Here is a 15084-nt window from a genome sequence, read left to right on the forward strand (position 1 = left end):
GGACACACACACACACACACACACACACACACACACACACACACACACACACACACACACACACACACACACACACACACACACACACACACACACAGCACAGGGAGAGCAGACAGTCCTACTCCATAGTGGAAAGTGGTGAAAGCAAACTCCTCCATCTCCCATCTAGGAGAGACACCTCAATCTCCTGCTCTTGCACTCTTGTAAACCACGGCCTGATGGCTGGGCCCTGGCGGGCCTGCCTGCCTGACTTTGAGCTCTGGCTGAGGGCCTCTCAGAGGGAGCGTGCGCTACTACGTGAGCCTCTGCCAGTACAACACACATTAGAATACAGTACAAACACACCAATCAGGGGTAATTACAGATGATTGAGCTTGTGGGCGAACAATCCGCCTGAGATGGTTGAATGAGACACAGAGAGACATACACAGAGAGAGAGAGAGACAGAAAAAAAAGAAAGAGAGAAGAGAAAGAGTAGAGATAGAGAGATTGGCTAATCAGCTTTTGCTGACCCTTTCAATTTCACTTGTTTGCTTTTCCTTCTTCTCTTGATGCCAGTGTTTCTGATATATTGCATGTGTGTGTCTCTCTCTCTCTCTCTCTGTGTGTGTGTGTGTGCTGCATTCATTCCATTCAGTTTGCCACCACATGGCTGTGTTCCTCTATCCCTCTTCCTCTCCTCCTCCTTGTTGCATGTCCTCCCTCCTGCTCTGTGATTCACTGCTGAGTCAGTGTGCGCCTGACAGGGGCGGGGTCCACCTGAGCACACATCACCTCATCTCGCTCCGCCACTCTGTTTAGGCGGGACCCCAGGGACTCGGTGTCAGGCCTGCTCACTACACATGGACACACAGACACACACACACACGCGCACACGCACACACACACACTTTTAATCTGCTACTTCATCCTGCTGTCTTCTCCTCTCTGTCTGGCTCCCTCACTCAACCTTTCTGTTGTTCCTCTGATTCTATCTTCCATGTCACCTCCATGTCATCCTTTCTTCCATTCTCCTTCTCCCACCCTTCTACTCTCCCTCCCTCCCTCTCTCTCTTTCTCATTTCTCCTCTGCTCAATGCTTACCTTATCCCTCTCTCCATCCGTTATTAACTGTCCCTACCCCCTCTCTCTCTTCCTCCATCTCTCTCTGGGATGGACAGCTCCTGGGTGTCGACGCTGGAAAACAGGCAGATAAATCAGTCTGACCGGCTTCCCCGTGGCTCCTCCCCAGCGTCCATCCATCACGGTGACGGGCGGCGTCTGACAGGACCCTAGCGCCGCCCCTGATTTATTGACACCTCCCACCGCTGCTGTCAGCGCCGCGGCGACGCACCTCCGACATGCCAGCCGAGCCATCACCCAGCAACGCAATCAGCACCTCCAGTGGAGTCATCTCCCTCACACACACAAGCGCACGCACGCACGCACGCGCACACAAGCGCACACACATACACACACACGCACACACGCACGCACACACGCACACAGATAACCACTAATCTACGGACTTCTGAAGCTGTGACCTCACAGTATCCAATCAAACACTATCTCTAGGGATCGAGTGAGATGTTTTCAATTCCACATCAGAGTTGTACTCCTTCAGATCATCTCCCTATCTCCGCCTGTTCTTTCATCCTCTGACGCCTCTGTGACCTCCCTCCTTCTACACCCATCTGGGCCCCATCTGGGCCCCATCCGGCACTAACAAACCCAGACTGCTGTACATGACGGCACTACTCTGCTGCTGAACAGTCTGCTGGGAGTTCTTCACCATTGCTGAAATCACACATAGAGGCACTTTGATTTATATTCATGTTTCCACATGAACATAAAAAGGTCCCCCAATGCTCAAAGGCTTCCGTGCGTCTATTGAGTGCTATGAATACTACAGTCAGATATATAGACTCATGGGGCTTTAAACAGACACACAGACACAGACACAGACACACACACACACACAGTGCTGAGTCAGAAACACTGCATGCTGAAATACATCATTCCCGAGAGATGCAGGGCATGGGGTCAGGACAACCCATCAAGAGCAAGGCTTACAGGGGTTTACACACACACACACTCTCTGTCACACACACACACACACACACACACACACACACACACAGCAGAGCTATGTTCTTCCAAAAAAACCCTTGGTGCAGCTACTGGAATTGCTGTTCAGAAAGAGCTTGTAGTGAGATTGCTTGTTTTCTACCTGTAACACTGTGATTAAAAGGCACAACATCTAAGCCTTAAGTAATATAAGGAATTCAGTTTTCTTGATTTAATTACTATTTAATTGCTTGTTTTCATGCTTTGTTTACTAAATTACACCACAAATACAAGCAAAACGAAAGTTAATTGACTTTACTGCTCCTTCATTGTATCCTGATTCCTTCATCCCCCAGCCCTGCACGGCATGAACATGAGCTGAGATGACCGAGGGAGTTTGCTGGCCACTGCGACTCCCTCAAGGCTGGTGGGCTGTGGGCAGCATACCCGCGGGCACAGAGAAACACTGACGACGTGTGCCGTGCCCAGTCCAGTCCAGTCCAGTCCAGCCCAGCTCAGCCCAGCCAGACCATCGGTCAGTGGTGGACACTACATGCAACTGCAGCAGGACAGAGCGCAAAGGATGCCGACCTCCTTCACCGACACCATCCCTGTCCACTCCACCTGCGTCCCCTTCTCTCCATCTTTAACCATTCCTCTACCACTAACTAAAAGCACCTCAAAGCAGAAGTGACCGTGGGTAGAGGGAATTATCAACTAAGTGAAAGTAAATGCCGGCATCTGGTAGTCACGCTTCACGCTTGGGCGCTCAGGATTAGACAGAGCCTTTGTCGGGCTCTCTTGGATTGCACAGGTCTTTAGCTTGCCACCCCTCCCCCCACACACCTCTCTCACACATTCTAACTCTCTCTCTATTTAGCTTTCTCTGTGCCCAAACATTTGCCTTCCAGTTCATGAGTGAATCTGTAAGTAGTCCGGGGCCAGGCCTGTTCCCACTGGTATTCTGTTGGCTTCGACGATGAAGTCACCAGTAATTCATCCCTCCATCCCTCCCTCCCTCCCCCTTCGTCCCCATGATGCCTGCTTTGACATACAACAAGCATGATTAAAAACATGATGCACTTTGACATCCACTATCACATACATACAATTCCATGTTGGGACCAACATCCAAAGCGGCAGGGCTAGTGTTAAATGTTGTAGTAAGACAGTCAAATGAGAGCAGATGGAACGGATGCCAGCTAGCTTAGCTGTGCGTGTGGAACGTTGGTAAACCTCACTCCCCGATGCCTCAAGAGTGCTGCTGGCATGAAAGCTAGTAGCCTGGGCTTTTGGGATGTGGGATGCTGGTCTGGACCAGGCTGTACCACGCTGCAGGTTTAGTGTGAGGTGTTTTGGACAGTGGACTGAGTCCAGGACAAGAAGATGAAGATGAAGAGCTTAAGATGCGACTGGTATTTGTTGGCTGGTACGGGATAGTGTTGTGGACAAACTGTGTCAGGGCTGCTTAAGATCAGCCATGAACGCCAGCTGCCAGTGATGATCTACATGACACCTGGGAGAAGGGCTGCATCATCTGCCACCTGAAATTACCTGTGTGCCACCCCTCCCACCCATCCACAGACATATAAACACACACACATACACCTCTACATTTCAACAATGTGATCTTTGTCATTATGGCTTTTTGACTTGCCATATTTTGAGCTATTGTAATATTTTACTTCAGACCTTAGAGGTTCTATTCAATGGGTCCATAGAATATATGCACTGGCCTGTGAGTAAGCTGGTAAACAAACAGTTTAGCATTTCTCAGAGCCTGTTGGTGAAATTCAGATGCCAAACGGTGGCCTCACTTCTCCAGAAGCTCGCTGCCACTGCTTGAAAGGCTTGAATAAATTTCCAACATGGGCGAAACCACACATAAATAACGGAAAAGATAATTTCCCCACAACACAACTCCAAAACCCCTCACTCACCTGGGCCGCAGGGAAGGCTCTGTGGCTCTGTCTTTGGTAAAAGGTTTGGCCATCGAAGAGCTACCGATTTAGAAATCCCTGATTTATAGTATGACGTAAAACTCCAGGTTCAGAAGATTCACAGACTTTCACAGATATTCACTTTCTTCACCACCATTGCCAACAGCATTGGTCTGTTGTTTCCATCGGCACACATAACTACCTTTAATGGTTAAAACAAACTGTGGCCGCTGAAATCATCTTCATCACTCTTATTTGCAGCATCATCCACATCCTCGTCCCTAAGCCATCAACATCCTTCTTGCATGTTAACCCTTAAAGGAGTACCGACGGGAATGTTGAGAAATGAACGTTCTAAAGAATATCTGGGTTCATTGAATTCAACATAGAATTTTAGAACCTTCAATTGTTGCGGAACTTAGAACGTTCAAAAACCTACACCTTTAAGGGTTAAAGGGGCTTTTCTGTGCTAGCGTCTCTTCTCTCGTCTAATGAAAGTGTTATATTCTCTACTCCATCACACTGCTGTCTCCACCCCACCGTCTCCAGCCAACCCGAGGAGCAAAGCTACGCCCAAACTTCCAGCTGCCGCTTGATGAAAGCCATTTATTGTGGTGCAGTGTGGTGGATTATGGCACCGGCGTGAACCCCACCGAAATAACATTTGGCAAGATCTTGGCGACCCAATCTGAATTTGTGTGTGTGTGTGAGTGTGTGTGTGTGTGTGTGTGTGTGTGTGAGTGAGTGAGTGTGTGTGTGTGTGAGTGTGTGATTGTCTGTTTTCCCCTCCCACTCCTCTTCCTCCCTCTCTTTGATAAGGTTGCACAGCTGCATCACAAAAGTGTAAAAGTTTTAGAAATATCCCCATTTTCACCCAGAAATATCAAACTGATCTACCACAAAGATAATTTCAAATGAGTCCTAGTCCTTTCAACAGGAGCCTGCTTAAAATAAAAAAAGACTTAGCAAAGGCAGCAAAGGAGGTAAGTACACGGTCTTGATTTGCATGACGGGACATTATACATATATTTAATGTGTCGAAATCCATTATTGATGGCAGACATGCAGAAATTAGTGGGAAGTAGGGGCTTGGCGAAGTCTCACAGCATAAGCACAGACAGAGGTAATCAAGTATAATGGATGAGCGAATTACTGGCTGGAGGAGAAAAGAGACCCAAGACAAGCCAAGTGGCCTCTGATCTGCACTTTGAAGTTGTATTGGCCAACACGGTCTTCTGTTCTTCCACATCTCTGTCCCTGCCCAACAGCTGCTAATTAGCCACACACACACACACACACTTGTCCTTTCACTTCACAGCTCCCCCCTCACCCTAACCTTCTGGGAAACAATGGCGTGGAGGGAAAAAAAGATGAAAACAGGTCCGCCGCCCGTTTGTCCTGCAATGCCTAGGGGGAAACAATGGGGGGGAAAACAGAGAAACAGACAGAGAGAGAGAGAGACAGAGAGAGCATGGGGAGAGAGACTGAGCAAGAGAGGAGAAAGAGAGGGAAAAGAGAGAGAGGGGACTGGAACAGGAGAGAGAGAAGAGATGAGAAGGGATGGTGAGAAAGCAAAAGAGAGAGAGCGCAACGGTGAGAAAAACAGGGACAAACAGAAAGAGAGAAAAGAGAGAGAGAGAGAGAGAGAGAGACAGCGCTCCAGAAGGAAAGTTGGCACAGACACAGTGGCTGCCTCAGCTGACATTTGGCGCGTATGTGTTTATTTATACTGTATGACTGCTCTCCTCTGATGAAGACAAGCTAAGAGGGATGCACAGGCCAAGGGCTGCGGTCAGCACTGAGGCTACTGTACAGCCAGCATGAACTGACCCAGGCGCACGCACGCACGCACGCACGGAGTACACATATACACACACATGGACATAAGTGTAAGTATATAGACCCTTTCAACAATAAAAACAAAAACAATGCTTGAATATTCTATTTGGGCCCCAATCTACTTCCTCTGCATTAAGATAACATATGGAATGTTAAAAAGGAAGTCTTGTGGGGCCAACTATGATGCTGATAATGGAACTCTCTTGAAAGGGTCCATACTCTTTTGATCCCGTAAGGAAATTTGGTCTCTGCATTTATCCTAATCCGTGAATTAGTGAAACACACTCAGCACACAGTGAACACACACAGTGAGGTGAAGCACACACTAATCCCTTGCTCAAGGGCACTTCAGGCGTTCCTACGGGTCGGGGTTCGAACCGGCAACCCTCTGGTTACAAGTCCGAAATGCTAACCAGTAGGCCACGGCTTCCCCTTGACCCTATACACACACGGACAAACAAACATGCAGAGTTTCGTTGTCTTTGTACTTGCACAATGACAATAAAGTTGAATCTATTCTAATCTAAACACAGCTACTGAAGCATCCATGCAAGGGTGTAGGTTTGGTCTCAGTTTTGGTGGGGACACATCCCCAATTCCTGTTGTCACAATGTCACTTATTGTTTCGATACTGATACCAAGTGAAGAAACTCGATTTCGATGCTTTTGCCATTTTTAAAATTTGATTTGACAATTTTGTCATCTCAAAATATTGATGGGGACTAGTACCTAGCGTCCCCACCTAAACATACACCCATGCATCCATGGCTCTGATTACCCCATTCAGGCGTGTAATGCATGATAATGAGCGGGTTAAACATGCACCTTCTCTCTCTAGATTAGTTGGCCTGTCTGTCTGCAGGCTCCGCTGCACCCCTGCATTTGGCTGAGGAGGCGCCTGACCCGCCTGAACCAAATAAATCTATGAATGTCTCAGCTTTTGTGGAAAAGTATAATGACTTACTTTCTCACAAGCACCCCCCACCCCACCCCCACCTCCCTACAAGAGCTAAATCCCCACAGGCTAAATAATGTTCCATAAAAATCACCAAATGTTGCAAATGTGGAGTTTACAGCCTTGACCATTCATGTGACTTTCAGGCAGTATTATTCAGCCACATGTATAAGTATAAGTATATATACTTTTTTGATCCCGTGAGGGAAATTTGGTCTCTGCATTTAACCCAATCGGTGAATTAGTGAAACACAAACAGCACACAGTGAACACACAGTGAGGTGAAGCACACACTAATCCCGGCGCAGTGAGCTGCCTGCTTCAACGGCGGCGCGGGGGAGCAGTGAGGGGTTAGGTGCCTTGCTCAAGGGCACTTCAGCCGCGGCCCACTGGTCGGGGCTCGAACCGGCAACCCTCCGGTTACAAGTCCAGAGTGCTAACCAGTGGGCCACGGCTGCCCACCAGCCCCATGTGTCACCAACATATTCCCGGTCACACAATAAGCATACAGGCCAGTAAGTATACATCTACAAATACAGTTGTCAACTGTCCAAAAGGGACTCTTTAATATCTTTATATCAAGTGAATGATTTCTGATAACAAGGTCATGTAATGACACCTGTAAGGTTCACTCTGACCGAGTTGGTTATGTCACTCGCTGCAGTGGCTCTATTTCTGTGGTGCCAGGCTGACATAGTGTTGTTGGTGTGACATGTTTTAAAGCTATCTTTACTTGGCAGTGATAGATAGATAGATAGATAGATAGATAGATAGATAGATAGATAGATAGATAGATACTTTATTGATCCCCAGGGGAGATTCAAGGTCTCAGTAGCATACAGACAACACACACACATTCACTAACAACAGAAAAAGTAATTCAAAGTATATAATATAAAAAACACAACTAAGCAATAAGGATAGTAGAAGATAAAGAATATACTAAATATACTAAAATACAAATTATACTAAATAACTTAATATACTTATATTTAATATACTTATACTTAATCTAAATCAATTCTAAAAAACAGTATCCACATAGTGGGTGATTAATCAATCAAGAGGTGCTTACAATGACTGAGGCAGGGACTGAGCCTGTGATACTGTGCATAGTAAGGTAAGGTAAGGTGCTCTGTGTGAGTGAGTGTCATGGTGACGGTGCAAATGAGTAAGTCAAACAGTGCAACAGTGCAAGAATAAAGTCTATTTTTCTATATATCTATATATAACTATATTAAGAAAAGGTATAAGTGTGGCCACAGTTTGGCTGTGGCATGGAGGGAGGGGTTATGCATATGTGCTAATGTGCTAATATAGCACGCAAACAGTGAGGCAGAAGACGGTGGTAAAAAGTGGCTAGTGGACAGACAGTTCAAAACATGGAGGGGGTGAAGAGGCAGACAGTCTATGCAGAGAAGTCTATTTCTCCTCTTCCCTTAAGTGAAGCAATTGTCTCCCATCACTCTGACATATGGCTCTGGTCATAATAACATACATAGTCACTTAAACTTGTGGTCTTCATATCTGACTAAGGGATATCCATCACATTTGAAGAGATTGAGGTACATTATTTGCCTTATGACTGCTTTCCTACACTGCAACCTTGGCTATCAATTAGAGAAGATCATTACATGGTAAACACGATGATCCATCCGGCGCATACAACTGCAGTGGCTTTTGTGAGAACAATAGTATTAATGTGATTGTGTTGACACTGTTCGATCAAGTAAGGGTGTGAACTAGCACAGCTTGAGTCTCTTAACAGAACAGAGTGATGGGATATGAGGCTTTTATTACATAGCAGCTGGAGACACATTAATATATGTGTGTAAGCACATCCCCAGCCTCTAACTTTCTCACTTTCTCTGAAATTAGTTAACACACACTTTTTAACACACACACACACATCCCATGACTTCCATCAGGTGTACTTTGCTAAAAAGTGTTCACAAATGGGAACCTCTCAGGCACTTCAAATGAAAAACCTTCAGATCATTTCCATGACATGCAAACAGAGTTGTAACCCTAACCGTGGATGCTTCTGAAAGAAAAAAAAGAAGGGAAAAAAATCTAGACTCTACTGGTTGCTATGGTAACTGGCAACAGCTATGGCCTGCAGGGGACAGTCAGGCAAATGCAGCTCGCACCAAACAAGAGGTCTGCAGGAGATTACATTACGTTTGGGGACCTAAGCAATCTACAAATCACTGGTAATGCAAGCAAAATAGCATTTTTCAAACTGATTTTGAAGATGTGCCTCAGCATGAGTTGTCCTCAATATGATATGCTGAACATGTTTATTTTCGTATTTCTTTATAGAAATATAAATTTTATATTATATACCTTTTTTTATAGATAATTTTCAAAGGCCCCTGTTTTCACGATTCACTGGCAGAAGCGTAGTGACCACAGCACTAATGCTGGAGAGGCACTTTGCCGTATTGTCCCCGTCCTTGACAGTGTGGGTAAACACTCTCTAAATGGCCCTCTTGATACGCAGGCGTAATCCCACGATGGTACTCCTGCCATATAACACCTTGTTGATAAAAGAGATCATGGATTTCAGCTTTATTTTTTCTTACCATTGAGTACCGCATATCGAAGCATTCACAAAGCATCATGCCTGGAGAATAATGGGGAGTTTTTCACTTGAGACCAGAGGTAATGTGGTCTTGATGCAAAGCAGTGTGCATTAACCTCTGCTGCACGAATGCTATTAAGTCCATTACTGTTGCAACGCTTTGCTGGCATAATTTCCACGTTTGAACGCTAAAACGGCTTGGTTTATAGAAGTACTTCTTTCCACTACACGTCCACTCATTCCTCAATAGTGATATGTGAATTGATCCTGAGGTATTGATACTTCAAATCCAAACATTTCCTGCTCTCCATTCTCATATTAAAAGATCGATTTCAGTAGTTTGGTGCATCAACAAACTCTTACTGTTGAAATTGTATTTCTCCTTCCACCCGTCAAAGTCATATGAAACAGCTCTGTAAACACATGCTCTGTAAATTGTAAGGTTTCATTAAATGGCAGTTGTTAACTCAGTTCTAACTGACCACAGAAAAGTGGCTCATGTCTGCCTACATCCATGCCATGATCAGCAGATTGAAATTTTAAATTGGATGAATCCTGTGTTTTAGGGACATTGGAATTGGGCTTCAATGGCCTCTTGGGCAGACGGACCTGCAGAGCAAATCTCAAATTTTAGTCTAATAGTAATAGTAACAGCCCAAAATAACATAGGCATAAATATGTTACTACACTGTCGTAAATGGTGTAACAAGACTCAGTCATCACTAAATGACTCCTCCATTTGACTTTCTGACTTGACTTTCGACTTATTAAGTGGCATTCTAAAGAAACAAAATGGCTTCAGATAGACTTATATCTACAGGGATGGGCTCCCTCAAGCACCATCTTAGAGACGTGCGAGGCCAGTTTAAACGGCAGTCAAGCCTAAATAAATGCCATGTGGAAAGACGCTTGTGTGTGTATGGGTGTGCGTATGATTGTGCTAATGTGTGTGTGGACAGTGTTGTAATGTAACGGAATACAAATACTTCGTTAATGTACTTAAGTAGGAATTTCACGTATCTGTACTTTACTTCGCTATTTAAATTTATGTCAACTTCCACTTTTACTCCACTACATTTCCTAGATAAAATGTATACTTTTACTCCGTTATATTTCCACTAAGCATCTTCGTTACTCGTTACTAAAACATAAAATTAGAAAAAATGTGTGCGACTGCAATAAGGGAGGTTTGGCTAATCACTGCTCCTAGATTGCATTACGCGACGCCCGCTCCATACGCTTGGCCTATCTATTTCAGCTCTTGTTTGTTGCTAAAGGAGGAGGACACACAACTGAAACCGCCATGGAATCACGAGCACCTACTGGAGGACCTCCCATTATCATAGACGACCACCCCGACGATAGTGGTGAACTCGGTGAACAGGGTAGTGGTGAAGAGAACATCATACACCCGTGGCCGTATTTGCAAGAAATGTTTCTGTACATCGGCTACCTGCCCTAGCGGCCTGTGAAAGGCTATTTATCCATAGCATCGCAGGAGTTGTCTTCAGTCCAAGAAGAGTAAGACTGAATCAGGCCCGGGGTGGGTAATAGGGAAAATTCCCGGTGGGCCGCTTCACTTTTGGCCCGGTCGAGGAAATAAATATTGACATTTGTCACGTTAGTCTATCTTTTCTTAAAGTAGGACACGTTCCGCATTCTGTGCATGACACCAATGCAATGCCTCTGCATGGGTTGTAGCCTACGTGAGGGAGTTCTCCCCTCCCAAAAAGAGTTGGTTGCGTCCATATATCCCGCTTTTCCAAAAAGTTTTCTCAGATACGGATAGCCAAGCCGGCCCTACAGTAGACACAAGCGTCAGGAAGGATGGAGGGTAGAACGAGGCCAGGAGAGACTGAGCAGCAGATCAACCAGTCGACCACTGAAAATGAGGCCATGACTACAGGGACAAGTAGAGAGGATAAATTAAAGTTATTTAATGTAAGAAAGAGCAATTACCCTACATGATAAACCTAAATGCCTTGTTTGCTCAGAAGAGGGTGTAGTAAAGGAGTAGGCTAAATCACCAAACAACAATATAGCCTACCCATGCAAGAAACATGTAGCCTAAACATTAGTTCAATATGCCTCTTTGTGGAAGCATGGGATAGGCTACATTTCAAAGGCTTTCTTTCTTTCTTTCTTTCTGTTTTGGTAACTTGTGGAATAGTGGAATATTTTTTGTTAACTTCTCAGTTTAAGTGAATTATTATATAACCTTTACACATTTGTTGAACCATGGTACTAATAAAAACTACAGGATAGTAAGAGCTGAAATGTTGCTTAATTTATCCAATTTCCACCACTATGGTCGGTCTTGGGCCTGAAACTCCCAGGCACTGAATTCTGGCAACTTTGAAAACCAACTTCTTTTGAAGATGAACAGACACCTTTTCAGTTTCAACTAATGACTGGCATATTAGTAGCTGCTGGACATAGGTGGCCTGTGTGTGTGTGTGTGATTGACGGTGACCTGTGGAGTAAGCCCTAGAAATGCTCATGCCACATGACCAAAATGCATACGCGGAGTTTGTGGGGGGGCAGGGGGAGCACTGCCCCCCCTGGTGGAAACGGGTAATTACATTTTTTCATACATTAGTGAAATACGTCTGGCATGACCAGATATTTTAAAAATAATTTAAATAACACCAAACAACAATATAAGGAACGGGCTGCGGTTGATGATGGGAGCAGCCAGGTTTTCTTCTCTTGCGATCCTTCACATCGAAAGTGACATTACGGCCAACCTGACGAGGCATGCAGGACGCAAAAATCAAAAATTACTGTTGCACTAGTATAGACATCTTGCCGTGCCAACGTTGCAATAAAGGTTGCCTAAATGCCATGAATATAAATGTCCTGTCAGCTTACTAATTGATATTGCGTTGTGTGTAGATTTGGAATTTTTATTCCACTTTGTTTAAACAGCAAAGTGGCGAAGCCTCGTTGGAACTGGCTGGTGAATGTGACGCGCGTAGGCCTGGCTAGATACACCATGACCCTTTTTGTGCATCTAGGCCTATACTGATCGCTGTGGATTACTCTTTTTCGTGTCATTGGATTACAGCAAAATATGAATATTTTTGTCTTAACGTAATGGCGTGATTGCGCTTCGTTTCTGCGTTTGGAGAGGCAGACTGTTAGGTAGGTGAACACTTCCTTTGATTCTTGGAGTTATCGCTATGATTTAGGTCTGCCCTGCCCTCAAAAGCCTACAGTTTGGAGTTTACTTACTTTGCCTTTATAGAATCGAATTTGAGTGTTTAATGACTCGTTCTCCTTAGCATACATGAACCGATGCATGTTGTTATTTAAAACTCCACTCTGCTAGGTGGCTATAGGCTATATAGTTCATTTTTAATAGCAAACAGAAATGTCAAGATGGCAACAGTTCATTACATTCTTTAATTGAGAAAATATGATTGTACAAAATATTCAATCAGTGTGGCGCAAATGAGGCTAGAGGCGGTGGATTAATTTATCAAATGTGAGCAGCAACCAGACCCTATGGGCTAAGCCATAGACAGTAAAAGAAAGGCTAAGCCCCGAATGTTTATTTTGCGTTTCAAGCCAACCGTGCTGCATTGGATTTCATAAGGACGAATTGTTAAATTGTTACAATGTAATTATACATATCTTTATTTAGCATATTTGTTTTCTCCATATGTGCTCATGCTGTGTTCCCCAAGTGGTAGGCCAGGTCTCAGCTGCTACAATTATTCTTATTTTTTTGTCTGCCCCTCCCTGGCTCAAATGTCAACCTCCGCCTATGCCAAAATGTTCTCCCTACAAGCAGGTCATTTTTTTTTGTGAAAGAAATAAGTTATTTATTTTTCATTTCAGAGAATTGTGCCTAAAAAGTCCTAGAAAAGAATGTGATTTGATTTGATGAGTGAGATTAAGAAGATATGGGAACCCTGAATATGCTTTATGCTTTACTATAAGAAAGCCAAAATAAAGTTTACAATAAAAGTTCAAAACAAAACCGCTTGGTTTTTACTTTTTACTTCAAATACTTAAGTACATTAAATATCAGAAAAATACTTTTGATACTTAAGTACAGTATATATCAGATACTTTAAGACTTTTACTTAAGTAATATTCTAAAAGGCAACTTTCACTTCTACCAAAGTCTTTTTCTAGTACGATACTTGTACTTTTACTCAAGTATTGCTTTCTAGTACTTTATACAACACTGTGTGTGTGTGTGTGTGTGTGTGTGTGTGTGTGTGTGTGTGTGTGTGTGTGTGTGTGTGTGTGTGTGTGTGTGTGTGTGTGTGTGTGTGTGTGTGTGTGTGTGTGTGCGCTGATCACTGAGGAATTGTGCTGTTAATCACCTGAAGGGAGATCCTGGGAGATTCCATGACATTTGAAACATCCGGCGGGCTGTAATGGCTTTCCCATCCTTGGGGGAAGAGGCTGAAGGAGGCTGGGTAATTGAGGCAGTGATAGCCAGCCACCAGCACAGATGATAGAGGCCTCGCAATGTTGCTGGAAATTAGTGGAGCACTAATTGAGAGATGGGCAAACCTCAGGACCACACACACACACACACACACACACACACACAAATATACTATACTCACACACACACACACAAACACACACACAGACACATGGTGCAGCCAACTCAGGGGCAGTGCCACCAAAAAACTATTGAACCTTCTGCAACGTCTTAAACGGCTAAAAACAAACTTAATGGAGCAAACTGCCATTAAGGAGTTGGAGCTGTTTGGCGCATATGAAAGGATGGAGCAGTTCTTACAGCCCGGTGTCAAAAGCAATGAAATGGAAGTCTGCCCAACTGAGCACTGAGCTCTGAAGATGAGCGAATTGAGCAGGGGAGATGGGGAGAGCTGGAGGAAAAAACAGCATGTACTTTCAAGACACACACACACACACACACACACACAAAAAAAACATGGTGTGAAGAGAACCTGTTTTGAGATGCTGGCTGCCAACACCTGGAGAGGGACCGAGTAAAATTAGAAATGGGCTCAGGGCTTTGATCCTGCTGCTGGAAACCCACAAAATCCACCCTAGCGAGGCCGGGAGGAGAGCACAGATGGCTCCCCCTCCTCCAACCTCCCAGCCATCTCTCTCTGTCTGTCTCTCTCTCTCTCTCATTCCATGACATGTTGTCCCTCTCTCCCCTCTCTACAGCTCTTTCCACTCCCTCTCCATGTCCCTGACACCCTCTCCTGCATGTTTTTCCTCCTCTGACGACTGCCCACGCTCCCTCCATCTCTCCGTGTCTCACATCCCTTCTCTCTCTCTCTCCCCCCTCTTCCCTGCTTTCACCTCCCCTCTCTTCATCCCTCACTCCTGTGGAGCGATACAGACAGAGAGATAGCTCTGAGACTAATTAAAAGCGAGGTCCGCTTCTCTAGTCGACACGTCCGAGATCGCTCCACAAACAAACCCTGTGCGGCCGGCACGGCGAACCCTGCTTACAAGACCCTGCTTGGGGGGTGAGGGGGCGGAGGGGTTGTCTCCTGCGGCCCCTGTCCCGTTCAACGCAGGCCAAGAGCTCCTAATGAATGCAAATCACAAACATGGCTTGAGACCATGGGCGGCAGGCACCAGTACCCCAACCCAGCACCCCCGCCCCAACACACACACAGGCAGAGGCACACACACACAGACAGAGGCGCACACACTAATTGCTCCGCTTGTTTTGGAAACTAGCGGTGAGAACGACCACCTGCTGCTGTTGCTTT

General features: G+C 45.1%; 1 protein-coding gene across 2 annotated transcripts in view; it reads right to left on the reverse strand.

Moving 5' to 3' along the window:
• The window catches only part of trappc9 (trafficking protein particle complex subunit 9), a 231958-nt gene that overhangs the window by 56813 nt on the left and 160061 nt on the right, over positions 1–15084 (reverse strand). The gene's annotated exons all lie outside the window — the stretch shown is intronic.

This window comes from Alosa alosa, chromosome 20, assembly GCF_017589495.1.
Source record: "Alosa alosa isolate M-15738 ecotype Scorff River chromosome 20, AALO_Geno_1.1, whole genome shotgun sequence".
In the NCBI taxonomy this organism is placed as follows: Eukaryota; Metazoa; Chordata; class Actinopteri; order Clupeiformes; family Clupeidae; genus Alosa; species Alosa alosa.